This window comes from Periplaneta americana, chromosome 6 (genome assembly GCF_040183065.1).
Source record: "Periplaneta americana isolate PAMFEO1 chromosome 6, P.americana_PAMFEO1_priV1, whole genome shotgun sequence".
Taxonomy (NCBI): Eukaryota; Metazoa; Arthropoda; class Insecta; order Blattodea; family Blattidae; genus Periplaneta; species Periplaneta americana.
Genome location: NC_091122.1, coordinates 82,474,467 through 82,490,289, shown reverse-complemented (window position 1 = coordinate 82,490,289; position 15,823 = coordinate 82,474,467). Strand labels below are relative to the sequence as shown.

General features: G+C 36.0%; 1 long non-coding RNA gene across 4 annotated transcripts in view; it reads right to left on the bottom strand.

Moving 5' to 3' along the window:
- LOC138701464 (uncharacterized) overlaps window positions 1-15,823 on the bottom strand; it is a 1,004,334-nt gene that overhangs the window by 556,709 nt on the left and 431,802 nt on the right. The gene's annotated exons all lie outside the window — the stretch shown is intronic.

Genomic DNA, 15,823 nt, shown 5'->3' with positions numbered 1-15,823 from the left:
GGATTTGTGCTACTGTTGAGGTGAAGTTGACACGTATAACATTTTGTTGGCCTTTAAAAACAGTTTAATTTTATAATAATTGTCTTCTGAGCAGTGGCGGCTCCTGCGTATTTCTTAAGAGGAGGAAAGAAGTTAACAGCACGAAATGACACCTTCTTGAATGAAACATGCTAAAAATTAGCCTACATGCGTACATGTAAGACCAGGTAGTGTTGGGGTTGGCCTTCCCTTCTGTATAGCAATAATCTGTTCTTGTAAACTGAGTTTCCTAAATTTTCAAAAATAGCCTATATTATGTTTTTACTTCCATACATTGTTGAATAATTGCACAAATTAACAATTACAAGGAAATTCACAACCTCACAGCATTTTTTGAGCACACTACATTATCACACGTGTTGGACAAGACTATAGCTACTAACACGTAATCGAACCGTTTTACGGAAATGGGAATGAGAAATAATCTGAGGAAAGCGAGAACACTGCACCCACCCACGTGGTCTGAGTTGCCACATGTACATTTTACAAGTTCAATATCACATGCTTTTGAAGAATGTCAGTTCTTGTAAAGTTATACTACCATTATTGTTCAAAGCTGCCGGTGGCCGATTAATTGTTTATCTTAAAAATAATGCAGTTTGGAGTACCTACTTTCAATTTCAAATATATTTGTACAAAACTGACAACTTGGCTGTTGCCCTTTCTAGTACACAATGTATGGAAGTGAATTTCAGGGTCAAAAGATCTGCGATACTAACGTAAAACTACTTCCACTTTGTTTTACATAAACCCGACTTTAACTTTCAAATATCCTTGAAAGTTTCAAACCATGAATAGTAGCCTATATAAAGTGCAATGAATAATATTTTTGATTTATAATTTTAAAAAAAGTTTATATGGTGTCTTTCATAGCGCTGCGTTAAAACTGTTTTTATTGTCTCACCTAGATGTGTTATAGTCTGGTTGAATGTACCATCGTTAGATGGCAGCGGTAGCGAGCTTGCTGCACGACCAGTCGGTTTCTATTTCCCGCCCATGCGCTGATTCAGAGAAGGATCTCCTCCCTCTCAGTTCATTTATTTGCTTTAAAACTCTGCTTCTTTCTCTGGCCGCTAGCGCGCTGTTGTCTATGTGTGTTAACTGCAGTAAAGGAGGAATGGATTGGCTTTCCTCCACACAAACAATCTCGCATCTTTCTCACAGTTTTATAGCAGCACACGAGCGCGCGTCGTTTAAAACTCGATCAACCGAGGTTTTCCTATAGCTGTGAACTTAAAAATTATCGAATCTTCCTCGAATTTCAAGATGCATATTTTATTTGGCATATATTTTCAAAAGAAGAAAAATGTGAGGAGGACGTTCCTCCCTTCCCTCCCCCGAGGAACCGCCACTGCTTCTGAGAGTTTATCATATTGTTTACAAAATCAGCTTCATTGTTTTCAAGAAAATAAAACAATTGAAAGCAATTAAAGTGACGTAAAACTCTTTTTTGGAGAATGAAATGGTGATTTTTTCTTTTATATTAACTTGATAATTATTATTATCAAAGTTTCATGGATGAATTATAAAGTATATTGAATTTTGATTAATATTAGGTAGCCTATTGACCAACTATTGAGCAATTTATATCTAAAGATTAAGCTTTAAAAGAATAAAGTTTTAAGATAAAGAAGATCAATGTTTTAAAAACATATAGATTAGAAGAACAGAGTGTATGAAGTAAAAAGTAGGACAAGTTAGGAGCTTTCAGTATTAAAGAGCACTGCAAGATTTCAAAGAGTTACGATGAAGGCCACAAAAGTAGGCCTAAATGGAAAATCTGGACACTTAAAATAGAACTGTAATACATGGAAAAATAATTACTTCGATCTCAATCCAAAAGTTACAGTAATTGATAAAGGTATAGTCTAATTAAGCACCCTTTATCTTACATAACGGAAGAAATACCTAACATCACTAAAACTAAAAGGTGAACCGTAAGTAATGTCTTTAATTTCAGGGAGTTTTCTTTGAGATATTTCAAACAAATAATTGTAATACAATTTTGTTCGTGTCTGCTTCCTTTTCGAGATAAAAATTGTTTCATATGAAACATTATATAGCGTGTTTTGAGAAAGCCATTGATTTGATGCGAACAAATGTTACTTTCTGTTCTACAAATAAATTTTATAATTTTACATTTATTGGGATCAAATTTATGCACATTTAAAGGACAAAACTAAAATTCTTTCAGTAATTTTTCATCATAATACACTACTCTCTTAAATTGACTAAGTGTATTCAGAATTAAATCAATGGCTTTCCCAACACACGCTATGTAATGTTTCATGTAAAATAATTTTTATCTAGAAAGGGGAGCAAAAACGAGCAAAATTGTATTAAACGTTTATGTTTGAAATATCTCAATTAATACCCCCTGAAATTAATTACATTACTTACTGTTCACCCTGTATATATATGAATTCTAAGGAAAAACATGGATTTGACGAAAATGAGAAGTCAGATAACGACATGGCGTGCAGAATAGAGGATAATAGTTACAGAGAAATTAAATGAATAAAATGCAGGTAGTCTACATTATTAATGAGAAAAACACGATTTTACGTAGGATACAAAATATTGTTTTTTTTACACGAAAAATAAAATCTGGAAGCGCACGAAAATGATGGAGCGATTTTTTTTTAAACTAATTTCGGCACCGCAGCCTGAGGCTTATTGTGCCTAGACCCACAACTCTACTGAACATACGCACACACTGCAGGACTCCCCCGTTTACTGGGTCAGGGTACCCGGGGGCATGGAACGACTTTACTCTGACAAATAGAGACTCAAGAGTCTGACAATAATGTAAAAATAAATAATGAAACGAGAAACAGTTTAGCCGTTGTAGTACGATAGCTATTTTTATTATTCACATTTTAAGTTATAGACGAGATAAAAAAAATAATATAGGCCTAATGACTTTTTTTTTTCGAAAACGAGAAAGAATGTGATTTTAAAATTTGCAAAATATTTTTATTCCACAGGATAAACAAGTCCACAAAATTTTGAAACGACTCTATTGTGATCAACACAAGCTGACAGCCATAAGATGATTGCGATTAAAGCCGAAGGTGTCAAAGAAAAATCATAAGGAATCATCGTCGTCGTTGTCGTCATCATCGTCATCATCATCATCATCATCATCATCATCATCATCATCATCATCTCATCTTCGCAAGCATCATCCTTAACAACACTTCGAAGTTATGGGAACATAGCCACCGGCGTAACTCATGTGGCAGGCTCGTCTGCCTGCTGTTCCGAAATTGCACTCGGACGTGTAGCCTATTCGATTTCAGCTTGGACTAATTGCCTGATTTGTTTTTTTCCGAGGTTTTTCCTAGAGATAAGGCGGTTGTCAGGTGATGTATTAGGAATCTTCGGCCTCATGTCACCAAATAGCTACTATCTTGCTGTAACTAATACCATCAAGGTTGGTTAATACAGCGTTTGGAAATAACTAACTATAAAAAATAGAGCATCATTACACATTCTGATTTATTAAAGATAGGAATTCGAATCTTACGGAAAAATCGAGAATATTACTGAGAATGATGATATACGTCAGCATTACATTGTAAATATGAAAGTTTCCGGGGGTTAATTTGTCACAGAATCACAAATATTATGCCGTATGGCGAGACGTAGGATAAATGAATCAACTGAAACACGCACGACCTCCGTATCAGGAAAAGTTTTATGCATTCGAAATAAATTGTATTAAACCTGTCAAAAATGGTTAGCAAACAAAAGTTCAGTGCGTGACCAAAAATACGTCCTTCATTAGACGGCGTAACTTTAGTTGAGAACACTTCTCGATTTCGCATTACATAATAGTAAAAATTCAAAAGTTTGTTTAGGTTGAAAATTAAAATTCCTATCCAATTGACCAATACAACTCGTATTATTGCACCACGGACAACTTTACTTGAGTGTGTGTACAGTGGCGCAACAGGGTAAGATTTAACCCTAAAAGTTCAAAGGGTTAAATAATATAATTTTTAACCCCCTAAATGTATAAGAGAGGTATACCTATAGTAAGCTTATAGTTTTTAACCTTCTTTGTGGCCAAAAATTTCAAGTTTAAAATTTATTGTAATGAGATGAAATAACTTTAAAGTCAAATTAGTGTAATAATAAAAATAACAAAATTCGAACCATTACATTGCGACAATCATAAGAAATGAATACGCGTTTTGTCTGTGATTCAAAACACCACGAAACAATGAATTATTCAGAAGCAGATTCAACATTGTTCAAGTTGGGCGCTCAACGTGCTGTTTTGTTTTTATGTGTGTATCAAATTATTTGTTTAGTGTTAATTTAATTAAACTGTTTTATAGTGCAAAGTTTTGGGTTTTTATTTATCGAAGTATTATTATTAATATTGCAGACGCTATTGCTATGAAAAGGTCCATCACAAATTCCAAGATCACACATTTTTTCAAAAGAAAAATACAAATGGAAAATGTAGGTGAGAACATAGGCCTATATATATATATATATATATATATATATATATATATATATATATATATATATATAAGGGGTGTTTCAAAAATACGGGGCACAATTTCAGGTATGTATTTCCCACATGTAGGCAATCAAAATAGTTCATTACAACATGTGTCCGGAAATGCTTCATTTCCGAGTTATGGCCTTCACAACATTGAAATTCACCGGAACATTTTTCTTTCCTCAGGTCGTTGTCATTACAAAGATGTTCAAAATGTCCACCTCCTGCTTGAATACAGACCTCACATCGATGTCTCATTGACCTGCGAACACGATCCCAAACTCCAGGAGTATTCAGTATGTCCTCAGAACATGCCACAATTCGATTCCGAAGGGATTCCAAATCAAGCACCGGAGACGAATAAACCAATGACTTTAAATGGCCCCACAAGTAGAAATCAAGAGGGTTCAGATCAGGGTAGCGTGGAAGCCAAGCAATTGGGCCACCTCTACCTATTCATCGATCAGGAAACCTTCGAATCCAAGTACCGGCGAGCCGTACGACTGAAGTGTGCAGGAGCGCCATCATGCAAGAAGTGAATGTGTTGACGATTGATCAGTGGAGTGTCTTCTAAAACATGAGGTATGGTGTTTTCCAGGAAGTTTGTGTATGCCTGCCCCGTAAGTCTGTTTACAAATACATGGGGTCCATCTAATCGATCACCAATGATACCGGCCCACATGTTGAGGGAGAACCGCACCTGGTGATGAGATGGAACAGTTGCACGTGGGTTTTCATACTCCCATACATGCTGATTGTGGAAATTTGTTATGCCATCTCGTGTGAACTATGCTTCATCTGTAAATAGTACTAAGTTCGGATTTACACCACACTGCTGCAAGAACCACTGACAGAACCTAACTCGCCCAGGGTAATCTGCTGGTGACAGGGCCTGTACACATTGCAAATGATAAGGATACAATTGATACTCTTTCAACAGTCTCCAGACAGTCGTATGAGGAACATTGACTTGCAACGCTACCCTTCGTGTGCTGATAGAAGGAGTCATGTTCACAGCCTCCAGAATCTCCTCCTGTAGGCTACTTCTGGAGTTGTAGATCTTGGTCGTCCCCTTCCCAAACCAGGAGAGTTAAATTTTCCATACTCGCACAGATGGTAATGGAGACGTACAAATGTCTTCCGATCTGGACATTGTCGCTGTGGGTACCTCTCCTGGTACAAACGACGAGGCAGCGCAGCATTGCCGTCCGCCTTACCGTACATGAAGTGTATCTCTGCCAGCTCTTGATTTAATACATGTCGCACGGTCTAACGCCTACACAACACTGAATGTAACCTTCGCCTCGGAATGAACTGTCAGAGTGCCCTCTTAATGTCTCCTTTGACGGCAACGACCTGCGGAAAGAAAAATGTTCCGGTGAATTTCAATGTTGTGAAGGCCATAACTCGGAAATAAAGCATTTCCGGACACATGTTGTAATGAACTATTTTGATTGTCTACATGTGGGCAATACATACCTGAAATTATGCCCCGTATTTTTTAAACAGCCTGTATATATATATATATATATATATATATATATATATATATATATATATATATACACTCTTCGTGTATATAGGCCCTATACTGTGTGTTAATTAAGTATGAAATATTGCTAATAACTCTTTATATATTAATTTTATGAAAAAAATACCCAATACAAAAGTTGTTGGAGATATCTAACTAAAACATATGGCTGTGTTCTCAGAAAAGTATTATGTACAGAGTGTGGCAAAAATTTTTAACGACACTCTATATTAAATTTTACATATTTGAAATCTCCATGCAATTTTACATACAAATAGAAGTTTAACTCAGCATAAATGATGAATACTCTCTTGTAAATATTGATTCTTTCAAATACTTTTGTAATGTAACAAAAAATAAATGTATGTGCTCATATGGAGTAGGCCATGAAACAAACAAAACAATATTAAAGTATTTATGTATTTACTTTTATTTATTTATTTTCTTATTTAATTATTTACTTATACAGAGTGAATGGTAACCTCTGCAACGAAATGAAAGTAGTAATAGATCATGAAGAGAGATTTGAAAACCTAACTTTTTTATATAACATTCACCGTTTTAGAGGAAGTCGTTATGTTTCTATGAAGCAATTGGCAACATCACGGTTACTACAATTTAACTCTAGCAAGCGCGGCTTACATTCCTTACCTTCCTCTCTCCCTCTGCTCTACTTAGTCGCACTCACTCCACTCTGTGCTACGTTGCAAGATTTATTTTAACGATTTTTGCAAATATACAATTTAAATATACGGTTTAATTTGCAAAAAGAGGTTAAAGATATTAACTCTTCTGATTATTTTTTACCTATCTGCTTGTATAGCAATCAGCTATTTCTTTGGGACCATTACCGGAATAGAGCGCTACAATTATTGGGCAAAGACTATTTTTTCTGTTTAACGGTGCTTCATCGAAGGAAAAGTGTAATAAAAGTTTTGTTATATTTAACACGTGGAATCATATCCTAAATATTGGTGCAACGGTCCCCTTTCACTTTGTATACTTATTTACAGAGAGAGCATTTGGTGTACGTAAACCGTTAAGTTAACTGCTACATGCACTATATCGCGATGTATTAGAGAGCAAGGAAGGGAGGGGGTGAATGTCATCGTGTCGCCACAATAACAACGACTGGAGTACAGTTCCTGCAGCTAATTATCTTTACTATTCAGCAATTTCACTTTGTAATATTAAATAACCTATTGTTTATATTGTGCATTTAATTACAACATACATAGTTCTGTGTTACATGACATTAATGTAGCTACATAAGAACAATATATTGTATATAAATACAACATATAAAACATAGTATTTTGTTTTGTACTACTTTGCTCTTCTTCATGACTGCATTTGTTACAGTGCACGACAACATACTTCATTAAGCTTTTCTGCTTTCATTTCGTCAGACCACAATAATTGCATTGATTTTTCAAACAGAGCTGCAATGGTAACACGATTTACTTTCTCTACCTCTTCGAATGTCAATAGAAACTTTTTGCCCATACCTTCAGTTTGAAGTGCCCCAACAATAACATTAGCAACAGATCTGTTTGCAATATTTGTCGTTTCGTCTATAGATATCCACAATTGTTCATCTTTTAAGGTTTCTCTAATTTCACGTAAGACATCTTCATAACATTTTGCTAAATAACCCGTACGCAGAGTAAATTGTTGGGGTAGTGTTCTATCTGTATATTTTAGCAAAAATGATCTGACACATGGATGTTCCAGTTTTTGAAATGGAATATTTGCCCTAACGAACATGTGGCACAAGTATTGGTAAAAATCACATTCCACATTTGAACTCGTGGGAATAGCTTCGACTTTTTTCGAATTCAACAACTTAAAGTATTCCTTGTGTCTTTTAGAGTTGTACATGGTGTCTCTTGTTCCCCAGTAGATCGACTTTTCATACCATGCATGTAAGTTTTTCACCATCTGTAGGAAAGTGCTACGATCCGAACTCCTCAACAAATCGCTGCAATTGTACATGCCGAGACTTCTTTTCTTTCGGCATAACGTAAACTATGTTGTAATGTAAAGGCAAACAAATGCTTTGCACTTACGGTAAACACAAATAAAACTAATTAGGACTGCGATAGGAAAAAAGTGAATACAGGATATAGTGTAGAAGGACCAATAAAGTAGAATATGCAGAATACAGGAAATTCAAATACCCCAGGAAATGCACAGGTATCGAAAACTATCTAAGACAGCACGTGTAACATCAGAGAGCTCTGCGCGTACAAGGACTGTACCTTGTAGGTAAGACCCCTTCCCCCACCTCGTGACGTAATCAAAGCTCTCGGTGTAGTAAACTTGTGTCCACTGATAACGTACCCCATCTGCTCTCTTTGCTTATTTATATATTATTAATTTATTAATTCCTTCATTTATTTATCCATTATTTATTTATTTATTCTTTCATTTATTTATTTACTTATTTATTTATTTATTATTTATTTATTTAATTATTTACTCGTGTACTTTTTATTTATTTATTTAATTAATTATTTACTTGTATACTTCTTATTTATTTATTTATTGTCAGTGTCCAATTTGTCGACGTAAACAATAAATGAAATATCAGACAATGAGAAAGTCTCTTTATTGCCTTCATGCAATGGTTCCACTCAGAAACATCATGTTCGTCAACGCAGACAATAAGAATACCTGCATGAAATCAGAATGTCAATGCAGGAAGTAGGCGACAAGTTGAAGGACCGTCGTCTGAGCGGTAGCGCTAATTCCACACAGGATACGATCGCAACATGTATTGTGTTGTTTCCAATTGAAATGGTACCACAATGCTCGTCCCCGTGCCAATTACAGTGTCACAACTCTTGGTCATGCAATAAGGGAATGAATTCATAAAGACGAACAGGAGGCTCGGAATCATATTATCAACAAATTAAACATTCAAAGTCGAACAGAAATTAATAGGAACTGTAGAGGACCTTCTGTACCTCGGCCAGTTTACAGATCTCAACAACAATGACGAGATTTCGATTAAGTGTAGATCTTATGAGATTTGCTTTCTTTTTTTACGTAACAATTTGGCGTTTAAAAATGAAAGGAATTAAAAAGTAATTACCTATAGACTATTAGTGACTTGTAAGGAACGCACAATCCTCCCTTTTCACCAAAGAAAATTGTATCCTCCACCACAATACTTGTTTAGTCATCCATTAGCACCGAATACTATCTTAGACAAAATTGCAAAGAGAAATTCAAATAGAATAATTTCGAGGGAAAAATTGTTCCAGGGCCGGGTATCGAACACGGGACCTTTGGTTAAACGTACCAACGCTCTCCCAACTGAGCTATCCGGGAACTCTACTCGACACCGATCCAATTTTTCCCTCTATATCCACAGACCTCAAAGTGGGCTGACAACCGTCAAGCAACCAACATTGAATGCACACTAACTCTGTGTGACTTAAATTGTGATTTTTCTGTTACGTATAGTGACGTCAACCAAAGGTCCCGGGTTCGATACCCGGCCCCGGAACAATTTTTCTCTCGAAATTATTCAAATTAACTTTACAGGGAGTTATACCTGAAAGCTTGATTTGCAGAAATTCAAAGAGTTCTGCATGATATTAATTTTTCTTAAAAATATATTTTTTTCTTTGATTCGAACTCCACTGTTTCATTTGGCAGTTTAAACAGTCCTCCGAAGTTTCCTTGATGTAAAAGAGACATTAGTATTTTACTAAACATTAGTGTGTTCCATGCAGTTGTCGGTGATTACGCTAGCTGCTGTATCCGGGGTTCAATGAATTTTAAAGAGTGAAAAATCCCCAGCATGGCTTCCTCACGAAGGGAAGCGAAACTGACAGACATGTCGTTGATTTACTTCACATGAAACAACCCCGTTGCAGGCAAAATTTTCGTCCATTTCTCGCCCATTTTGAATTTCGACGCTGAATAATCTCTTCTGTTTAAATCTCCTTTAAATAAAGCACTACCACTATCACTAATGTAATACCCGGATAAATTTGATGAATACACTGAAAATAAAAAAAAATCCGTCAAATAATTTAGGATAACTGGCTTTATATAGGGCAGAGTAGCATAAATCGCACCGCTTCCTAAATGGCATCACTGCTAGCTTAAAACAAGTTACTGTAGTAATGTGGCATCTAGTGGTATTGTTACAATCTACCATATGAACTTCCACCATGTCACTTTTCTGCCACTTCTTTGTGTCTGCAGCGTGGTGATAGTGTATCTAATATAATCGCTCAGGTTGATGTATATTTAGCTAACATTTTGTAATTAGATAACGGATTTGTATACAAAGGAATCCATAATCTTAAGATGTTATTGGTTTAAAGAAATATTAAAGAACATTTAACTTAGTTGGATTTTCGAACATGTGGTGATTATAGGCTAGAATGAAGGAAATAATAAGTTATGACGTAGTTTCTCAATTCGCACCAATTTGTAGGTGCCTAATTCGCACCGGTGCGATATGAGCAAATGTAGCAATTCTAGCCGTACAAAAGAAGGCCCCAAAATGTTAATTGAATGAGGAATGCAACAGGTGAGTGCAATGTCTAGTGGTGAAAAGGGCGTTAATACAACAAGTGTGTGTTGTACAAGTGCACGAGTTATTTTTTCCCACCCATAATAATTTTTAAACATCAAACAGTGCATCCTACATTATCAGCTGGTGCTTCTCCAGGATCATTATTTATCACTCAAACCTGCCATAGAAAAAAGTGCTGCTTCTGTATATCCACCTATACGACCCATTCCAAAAATTTAGAAGCTAGATTATCTCGGGAAAATGGTGTGCTCCTGTTTCAGCTTCCTCGTCATAATACTCATAGGCCCAGCCTTTAGATATTTCTATCTTCAAACCATTTCAGACAGCTATATCATGAAGCAGTTCTTAGGCGGCTTCGAGATAATCGCGGAGAAAAGGTGATGCAGTTTACAGTCTGAACTGTCTGGTGAAGCACATGGCAAATGTGTAACAAAAAAAAAAAACGCATTCAGGAAGTTTAAATGTTAGGTAATTTATGCTCTATTTTTTCAATTTCATTTGAAGATGCGTTACTTTCTTTCATTAATTTCAATAAACTTGTAATTTGCTTTTATTACATTATTAATATTAAGTACTGTTCATTATGTTCAATATTAAAAGCTTCCCTTCATCCTGTTCCCTGCAGATAAAGAGGTGCGATTTAAGAAACCGCAAGTGCTATTTAGGAAACTAGTTGCCTAAATGGCACCACTGACAAGTGTTTTGAAAATGTCATTTTAATTTAAAAATATTAAATAAAATTCAAGGATTCCTTTTCTCTGTAAAGGAATGCAGAAAATAAAAACTGTATCGTTCAATAAAAATTATAAATGCTAAAGGTAGTGCGATATAGGCAACCTTACCCTACAGATGACATTCACTTAACAATTTCTTTGGTTACAGGGAAGATGATGACGTGTACTTACGTAAAAAAAAAACCGAAACAATCGTTTTGCGGTATTGTCACAAGTCGCTCATTATAAGTCAACCAACTCCCCATATTCTTCAGCTTTTTAATATTTTACATTTATACTGTGTGATATAGAAGCCAACAAAGTTGACAAATGGTAAACATTATTACTTTTAAAACTGAAATAATTATTATTGTACAAAGTAACATAATGACGTGTTCCCTCCAAGATGTCCGTAATCTGAGTGACCTTTTTCATTTGTACTGTTAGGTTGGCAGTACATATTCCCCTTTTGTACCACTAGAATTCTCCACCTTTTGTCTCCTTATCAGTTTTCCTGAATTAGTTTCCGTGTAATACTTAAAATGAATACAGTACATAAGTTAAAGTAGACCATGGTACGGGAAACTACAATGCATAGTTAGTTTATGTTTTGTTTCGTTTATTGTTTGATGCTATTGAGTTAAGTATTATTAAATTTTCATTCAGTAAGAGGTGAAGAAGATAACATTATTGTTTATTGTTTTCAGTTATGATATTGATACTCATTGACAGTTGAAGAGCTCATGTTGATTCCTGAACAGCGAGTGAAGCTAGTACTGTTCTGTGGGGACAATAACAGAACAAGAGAAGCTGTAGACGAGTTTTATCGTCGTCATCCTGACATTCATACCAAAATGTAGCAAAATTATTGCATAAATTTAGAACAACTTTCAGATACTTGCAAGAAACTTATTGATTGTCCCAATTCTGCTACTGATAGACAGCATTCAATAGATGTGGTTGCGAAGATGACGGCCAAACCTGAAAGGTCAGTGCGCTATGTGGCTCGAGAAAGTGGTACAGTATCAGTGGAGAATCTATTCGCAGAATATTGAAGTCTGCAGTTTTCGCCCTACAAATTGGAGCATTTACACACAATGCAAGAAGAGGATCCACTCAAGAGACGAACATATTGCAACCGGATCACACAGCATTTGCGTGCTGATCGATCAATCCTTCAGCATGTTCTGTTCAGTGACGAATGCTTATTCTTTGTAGATGGGCACGCTCATATACAAAATGCACGATACTGGTCTAAAGAAAACCCAAGATGGATGCGTGAAGCACACAACCCTGATACTCCAAAAGTTATGATTTGGTGTGGAATACTATGTGATATGGTTGTGGAACCATATTTCTTTCATGGAAATCTAAACCAACACACAGATGGGGAATTGGTGGACAGCAGAGAAATGGAGTTCCTGTACGATTTGCCAATGAACAAACGGATAAGAATGTTTTTCAACAAGATGGGGGCCACGGCACATTATACTCTAACAACAATTTGCCAGAAACTAAATGAGATATTCGGTGTGCACTGCGGTTGGACGAGGAAGATATCAGTCATGGCCTCCATGGTCAGTAGGTCTTACATCATAATTTATTTATATTTTTGTGTGGATTTGTGAAACAGCACGTTTTTCAGACAGACTCTCCAACTGTAAATGACTTGTAACGAAGGATCACTCACGTTATCCAGCATATTCCAACTGCAACACTTTTAAGAGTGACAGAAGTATTCAATATCGAGTGAGGCACTGTATTGAAGTAAAGGGAGTATATTTTGAACTTCCGTGGTAGTGAACAAACTGTATACAATTGTATTTCCAATTAAACTAGCATTTCCTATCTGTCAACTAACTTCTGTATCACACGGTATAAAATATTTGGAAAGTTTCTACAGGCAAAACATTCTCAGGCCTATTACTTTTATAGAGTAGTCCTATTCGTGTTATTTTTATAGGCCATCCATGACTTCTAGAGAGATCAGTGAAGTAAGATGTATACTTATTAGTACTATGGCGAAAAAATGACAAAATATCTCACGACAAATTATTTTGTAAAAATGTATGGATCTTTCTATGCCCCGACCTAACCCTTTCTAACTTTTTTAGGAATATCTAGAATTGAAAGTGTGCATAAATAATCCACAGTCCGAAATAATTGAAAATAGCATCCGGAATAACGTCGCCTTCCTTTCCAAACTGTAGGGAGTGGTGCGTCACTTTTTAAACAGGAGCGAGAAATAGGTAGGACTATTTTAATTTGGCAGACAGTTTCAGTATCTCTTTTCTTAATTTGTATAATAAATTATTGTTCAATTGCTTACATTTAGTAAAGTTTTACATTAATGGTTGTGGTGTGTCGAATTACACTGCGTATCACCGATAGCAAGCTGACTACGAGAGCCAGGCCGCCGCGTTGCGATCCTCTACAACCTATTCACCAAGTAGTTGCAGTAGTAGAGGAAAGGCTATATAGGTATGCTAGAAAGACTTGAATAGTTTGTCCAGCACTCTGACAATTTATTTCTTATTTCAATTGGTTATTTAACGCCGCTGTATCAACTGCGAGATATCAAGCATCGGCGGAATTTTGGGGATAGCGAGATGTTATTTGGCAAGATGAGTCCGAGGATGCCATAGGATTATTTGACATTCGTCTTAAAGTTGGAGAAACCTTCGGGAAATAAAACCATACCAATGCATGCGGGATTTAAGTCCTTGTCCAATCGTAGCCATGACTTATGAATTCGATTTGCTAGCGTCTGAGTCACATAAGTGACTCGCCTATTAAACCCTATGGAAAGAACTCGACTAATAATTATTTCGCAAGACGCTTAATAGAATCCAATTACAAGTTACTATAAAAACCAAAAACCAAAATCGTGCAAATTTACTTTTTCATCTAAATGGATACCGCAATCTTTTTCTTAAAAAATTGTTGGATATTGCGACATACTCTAAGTGGTATGGCTCTATAAAAGATTGTTTGAGAGTAATAATAATTATCCCACTTCAGATAGAAAAATCCTTGATATACAGGATGAATAAAACATACGGGGACAAACTTGGAGGGCGAGTTCCTCACAACAAAACAAAATGTCATATAAACATATGTCCGAAAATGCCTAGTTCATGAGGTATTCCAATGCAAAAAAACATACTGTAATCGTATTTGAATTTAAACGGATTACATTAACAATGCATTTGTGCAAATTGTTTTCAGCTTACAATTCATAGCAAATGTTGAAAATGTTCTCCTTCTGTTTATATGCACGCATGGACGCGTCGGATCATTGACTGTCGCACCTTTTCAAAGATCCCAGGATGGTTTCGAATGATAAAAGTCCGAAGGATTGATGTCGGGCAAATTGGTCCCCCTCACTTATGCACCTCTCGTAGTAGATTTTATTTATTTATTTGCTTATTTATTTATTTATTTATTTAATTATTTATTTATTCATTTATTTATTTATTTATTTAATCTGGCTGAGTTAAGGCCATCAGGCCTTCTCAACCACACCACCAGAATACAAATAAGCATATTACTCGATTCAACTAGAATTGCCGATTACGTGGGAGATTCTTGTGTATGTTTATGTGTGCTCCTATTGGCCGGTCTGAGATACGGAACGAAAAGTATTGTATGCTTCGGTTCTATGATAAATGGAAGACGGCACTGAATTAACTCCGAGCGTGAGGGGAATAAAAAACATTAATTCACATTTTTATTCTATATTAATCTTGTCGAACGCCTTGCACTCCTTCCTCGGCGATATCTAGACTATCCCAGCAGCTATGTCCATCGAGCTGTCGGTGACGTCAGATATAATGTGAGTTATATATCGCGGGATTTCAACCATTTTACGAGTCAAGCATTCATTCTCCGAATCGCCGCTGTCAACAACTATATCGCGCGTCTAATAGGCTACTATAACTAGGTAAGTCGATATTTGATTTACGATACATACTTCAGTGGGTTATTTAAGTAGTAGGCTTAGAGATCCATTATGGTTTCTTAAGCAAAATGATTTATTAATTTTTTTTTATTTTAGTAGGTTATTTTACGACGCTTTATCAACAGCTTAGGTTATTTAGCGTCTGAATGAGATGAAGGTGATAATGCCGGTGAAATGATTCCGGGGTCCACCACCGAAAGTTACCCAGCATTTGCTCATATTGGGTTGAGGGAAAACCCCGGAAAAAACCTCAACCAGGTAACTTGCCCCGACCGGGAATCGAACCCGGGCCACCTGGTTTCGCGGCTAGACGTGCTAACCGTTACTCCACAGGTGTGGACTGATTTATTAAAAATATCTGCTACACAGCATTAGGGCTACTACGCATGGAGACAATAGTTTGGATGCACAAAAGCTATTAAACTTTCTAATTATCTCAAAACATCAGATTTGCAGTTATCTAGTTGTGTTCCGCGATATTTATTATTACACTTTCAACAAC